General features: G+C 40.6%; 1 pseudogene; it reads right to left on the reverse strand.

Moving 5' to 3' along the window:
• Positions 1 to 5,205: 5,205 nt before the first annotated feature.
• Positions 5,206 to 5,660, reverse strand: LOC125164821 (40S ribosomal protein S23-like; annotated as a pseudogene).
• Between the last annotated feature and the right edge of the window lie 240 nt (positions 5,661 to 5,900).

Here is a 5,900-nt window from a genome sequence, read left to right on the forward strand (position 1 = left end):
AAAGTACAATCATGAAAGGAGGCATGAGATCAGATGGACACCACCCAAGAAGGTGAAGGACAGAGAATGGAACAGGTTTTCGTTTTGTTTTGTTTTTTTAATTTTAGAGAGATAGCCCGTAGTGGGGGAGAGGGCCAGAGGAAGAGAAAGAGAAAGAGACACAGAGAGAGAGTCCCAAGCAGTCTCCACACTCAACAAGGAGACCAACGTGTGGCTTGATTTCATGAACCATGAGAGTTCATGTCAAAATCAAGAGTTGGATACTCAACCAGGTGAGCCATCCAGACATCCCAAAAATGGGACAGTCTCGGACCCTGAAGATTAACCTGTCTACTTGATCACTTTGCAGAAGGCCAACCCTCTTCAGTGGGCCAGAAACAAGACTGCATTAATCCTGTCAATAGAGGAAAACCCAACCCTAATCTCAGAAACTCCACTGCTGTATTAAAACCCTTTTGTGGTCACTTCTCATGTATGTTAATAGATCTCTCCTCTTCCTCTAAGGGTACTAAAACCAACTAAACAAACAAAAAATTTCAAGGGCTTAGAAGGGAATGACTAACTAAATATAACCACATTGTACTGTAAAAAATAAAGACTGCCAAAATAAGAGCCTATCAACAAGGAACACATTACGTTGTTCCTGGTTTCAACTTTGAGATAGGAAAGTTAAAGAAACTAAGGTTAACAATTCTCTATTTTGCATATAATAATCAGAAATTTTAAATGATTGGCTCATCCTTTCAAAGTGCGACCTGGATATTTAAAGGCAGGGACTACGTGACTCTGGGCAAAAATATACCGTATCACATTGGACGCTTGGTATGCCTTCCCAGCTGCTGCAAGAACATTTGTCATGTGCTGACAGCATTCTCACTTCTGAGGGTATGCATAGTCTCAAACAGTAGCTGCAGCCTCTGCTTCGGTTTGGGTGTCTTTGTGAAATCAATTCTCGATAACCCTGTGAGAGCAGAACATAAGGAAGGTCTTAAGTCCCCTCCTACCTTTTGAAACCATTTCAAAGTTAAGTATATAATCAGAAGAGGTTACCTTTCAATGATATGCAGGTTGGGGGCAGAAGTGTGGTGAAACCAAATACTTCTTCAGGCCTGCACAGGGTCTCTTGCCTCTGGGATTAAACATCAGCTTTGGGTGTCGACTAAAGCAGAGTCATCAAAAACTTGCTCTGAGAACTTTTAATCATAGCTTTCTCTTTCTTGGCATAGGTAAGTTAGAGGGTGGTGGTGTTTTTTTCATAGAGGCCTTGGGGAAGGAAAATTAAGTAGAAAGAGAGAGGGGCTGTGTTGGATGGACGCAGACCATAGGTTAGTTTACAAGGGAATATGATATGGGCTTAAGCAAGTAGAAGAAGCCATATGATATGCAAAAATTAGCTGTACAAGGTAATCTTATTAGCGTCAGATAATCGTGAAGACAGTGGTCCTCAGAGAGCCATCTGGACCAGCAGCATCAGCATCATCAGGGGACTCGTTGGAGATGCAAATTCTCAAACCTATCCCAGACCTACTGGATCGGAAACTCTGGAGGTAGAGAGTTCAACAAGCCCTCCAGGTGATGCTGATGCAACCCTAAAGTTTGAGAACCACTGAACCACAGGATCTCGTGCCCTAGTGCAGAGATTCTCCAATATTAGTGAGCATCAGTCACCTGTAGGTAGATCACAACTGCCAATGCCCTGCACAAGATATGTTCTTCGTCAGTTCTTGTGGACTTGTGGACGACAGGAAAGGAGGGATGGGGGTGTATTCCCTTAAACTGAAGAAGCAGAACTATTCAACTTCCATCACTATCTCTTACTTTTTGTTTTTTGTTAGACTCAAATTTATAGAACAAAAGTTAATCTCTAACACCAATTACCAGGTATGAAATAAATGTACCTAATATTTTACTGAGTCGAAATCAGTATATATACTATTTTGTGATACAATTTTTATTTTATTTTATTTTATTTGTTCATTTATTTATTTATATTTAGGTAGGCTGTATGACCACCGTGGGTGGTTGAACTCAAGACCCTGAGATCAAGAGTTACATACTCTATCTTTTAAATTTTTTTAAAGTTTATTATTTAGTTTTTGAGAAAGAGAGACAGAGACAGAGACAGAGCATGAGCAGGGGACAGCAGAGAGAAAAGGGAGACACCAAATCCAAAGCAGGCCCTGAGCTGTCAGCACAGAGCCCGACACAGGGTTGGAACTGACAAACTGTTAAGATCATGACCTGAGACCCAGTCGGACACTTAACCAACAGAGCCACCCAGGGGCCCCGAGTTTCATGCTCTATTGACTGAACCAGCCAGGTGACTTTATTTATTTATTTTTAAAATATATTTATGTTTACCTTTATCTATAAAGCATTAGGGTCTATTGCTTTTTTTTTTCCACTTGGTTTATGTGCACACTTTCATGTATCAGTTTATCCCATGTGCCTGTTACTTTTATGCTTTACAATCTTTCTTTGTATTTCCTTTTCCCTGGCTTATAAATATTGAACAATTAACTCTGATATTTATGACAAGTAGTGGCAATAGCATTGGAATCAGTTAGTGCTGCCAGGTGCTAAGTTCAATTCAAATAACAAAGAAAGAATCAGTCCCAGTTCTGTAGAGACAGCAGTCACATGAAGTAATTTAAGGAAATTAACAAGGACCACAGTAAGAAGCACCTCAGAGTTTAGATGATTGGGGAATATGCAGTAAAGAAGTGATCAGAGTCTCCAAGACTCCTTGGAGAAAATTAAGTTTTGGATCAGCACTGAGAGGAAGTGATGGATATAGATTGGCAGAGAGTGGCAAAGCCATTCCACATTTAAAGAATGGCTTTTCCAAGGGCCCACAGAGAGGAACTAGCAAGTCATGTGCTGGGTGCTATCTGCCAATTAACTTGGCTCAAGAAGAAGGTCATGTTAGGAAATAACAAAAGATGAGGTTGAGGAATTGACAATGAGCCCAGAATGCTAAGCTAAGAGATATAGTAACCAGTAAACAGGAAATCTTGATAGATTCACAAATGAGGCAGTGATGTGATAAAACTATTAAAAAAAAAAAAAGGTTGACATCCAAAATGAGTATTGATATAGAAGTAAAATCCACAAGTTTTCATAGCTGGCAGTGTAAGCCATTTAAGACAAGAATTATGGTAAGATGTAAAATAATTTGCACTATTATGCCTCTCTTCCTTTGTTTGTATACTTCAGGTGCTTTCACAACTCTCTGTCCTATTTCCTCCAGCATCACCGGGTAAAATAGTTCCATTGTAAGTTTGTGCTAGGAAGAATAGCCTTTGACTGATACTCCGAATTCTGTCATGCAAAAGTAGTTCAAGTTTTCCTGAGTCAGTCTTAACACTTTATTTCTGAAGTACTTTTCTGATCCCCTTCCACCTACATTGAGCTCTAAAGCTGCATTGCTTAACCTTAGTCAACCCAGCGAAGCCCTTGCTTGTATATGCTTTGCAAACCCTGTTAGCTTCATTTAATGCAATTGCATCTCTACTCACATTTCACCGTCTTTGACTGGTGCAGTAACAGGGCTGAAAATAGCTCTTAAAAATCTTAATATTTTAGATATGCCAAATACATTAAATAAAAGTGAAAGTGTGATGCTACACTGTCCAGTTCTAATCCTGAATTCTATTTTTGTTTTTAATTTAAAAATCCTACATATATGAGAAGCCATCTATACTTGAGCAGTAATTGTTCACTCTGGGGTCCATATAACTCCAGGATACCTTAGTGAATTCAGTTTTTTTTAATTTTTTAAGATTTTATTTTTTTAATTAAAAATGCTTATTTATTTTTGAAAGGGAGAGAGAGAGAGAGGGAAGAAAAAGAACAACAACATGTGCAAGAGGGCGAGTGAGTGGGTGAGGGGCAGGGAGAGAGGGAGACAGAGTCCCAAGCACGCTCCACGCTGGCAGTACAGAGCCCTACTCGGGGCTCAGTCTCATAAACCATGAAATCGTGACCTGAGCCAAAATCAAGAGTTGGATGCTTAACCGACTGAGCCACGCAGGCACCCCATAAGATTGTATTTTTAAGTAATCTCTACACCCAACGTGGGACTTGAACCTATAGCTCGAAGATCAAGAGGGGCAGGCTCCTCGGACTGAGTCAGCCAGACACCCCCACAGGTAGTGAGTTTAAATCAAGGGCAGAGCTGATGGATAATGAATTGGTGAGGGAATTTTGCCAAGGCTCGATACCCTGCGGAGTGATGATTTCCAAATGAAACATTTTCAAACTTGTTAAGGACTCTGAGAGCTAGGCAGAGCAAAGTATTGAAGAGCAGAACCCATAGATTTGGTTCAACGTGTTTAAATAGTTTTTTGGCCCAAACTGTTTCAAGTACTGAGAAATGAGGTCTGAGGTTTGGGAGAGTAAGTCATTGGGATGGTGAGAAAAAAATGGTAAATACTTCCTATGTGATATAAACCAAAGAAAGTCACTAGGCAGATTCCTAGATAACAGATGATTGTCATTCATGTATTTTCTTCGATGTTTCCACTATTCCGGTATCTCTTATAGAGTCCTACGGTCCCATCAACCTTGATGCAGTCAAGAAAATCCATGCATTTCCCTGAAATAACAAATCCTACAAGCTCAGAAAGGAGAGAGGGAGAAAAAGGAGAAAAGTAAAGAAGAGGGAGAAGAGGAGAGAAAGGAGAGTGTGATAATTTAATTTATATGGGAAAGTCTTAATTGGGAAACAGGAATATACTCTTCCCAGGCTTCATTTTCCAAATTCTTTTCTGAGTGTGAACATTGAGCCACACTTGTGTGTGATTTAGCACTTAAAGATTCACTTGGGGTGCCTGGCTGGCTCAGTGGGTAGAGCATGTGACTTCTTGATCTCTGGTTGTGAGTTTGAGGCTCACTTTCGGTGTAGACATTACTTAAAAATAAAATCTTAAAAAAAAAAAAAGGTTTAGGGCACATGGGTGGCTTAGTCAGTTAAGCATCCAACTTTGGCTCCGGTCATGATCTCACGGTTTGTGGGTTCCAGCCCCACGTCGGGCTCTGTGCTGACAGCTCAGAGCCTGGAACCTGCTTTGGATTCTGTGTCTCCCTCTCTGCCCCTCCCCCATTCATACTCTCTCTGTCTCTCAGAAATGAATAAATGTTAAAAAAAATTTTTTTAAAAGATTCACTTGTCTTTTTGTTGTTGTTGTATATGAAAATTTATTGTCATGTTTTCATCATCAAAACGTAAGATCTTGGTCTTTGCTTCTTGCCTTTGTATAAGGCCAAAAGAGAGAGACGTTGGCTACTTTGACGACCTTAAAGCAAACTCCAGGAATGTCACCAACAGCATGACCTTTGCAACCAAATCCGGCAACCAGAACCTCACCGTTTTCCTCAATAAAATTCAAACAACCATCATTGGGTACAAAGGCGGTGATTTTCTTGCCATTCTTGATCAGCTGGACTCTGACACACTTCCTGATGGCAGAATTTGGCCGTTTGGCTTCAACCCCTACTTTTTCCAGCACAATTCCTTTTGCGTGGGAAGAGCCTCCAAAATGGTTGGCCTTCAGGACTGTGCCCAAATTGGCTTTCTTGTACTGTTTATCGTACCACTTCTGATCTCGTCAGTGGCTACGGAGCTTCCTGGCAGTATGAAGACCATGACACTTGCCCATCCTGCCAGCACCATGGGCTTGAGCAAAAGCAAGATTCACTTGTCTCATGACATGATCTTCACATACATCTGTGTCCATTGGAAGGAACAGGGACTGCTTCTAATAATGGGAAAATTGGCTCTGTTGAACTTCATTTTTCTTTTTTAATATGTATTTATTTTTGAGAGACAGAGTGGGGGAGGAGCAGAGAGAGAGAGGAAGACACATAATCTGAAGCAGGCTCCAGGCTCTGAGCTGTCT

This window comes from Prionailurus viverrinus, chromosome B1, assembly GCF_022837055.1.
Source record: "Prionailurus viverrinus isolate Anna chromosome B1, UM_Priviv_1.0, whole genome shotgun sequence".
NCBI lineage: Eukaryota > Metazoa > Chordata > Mammalia > Carnivora > Felidae > Prionailurus > Prionailurus viverrinus.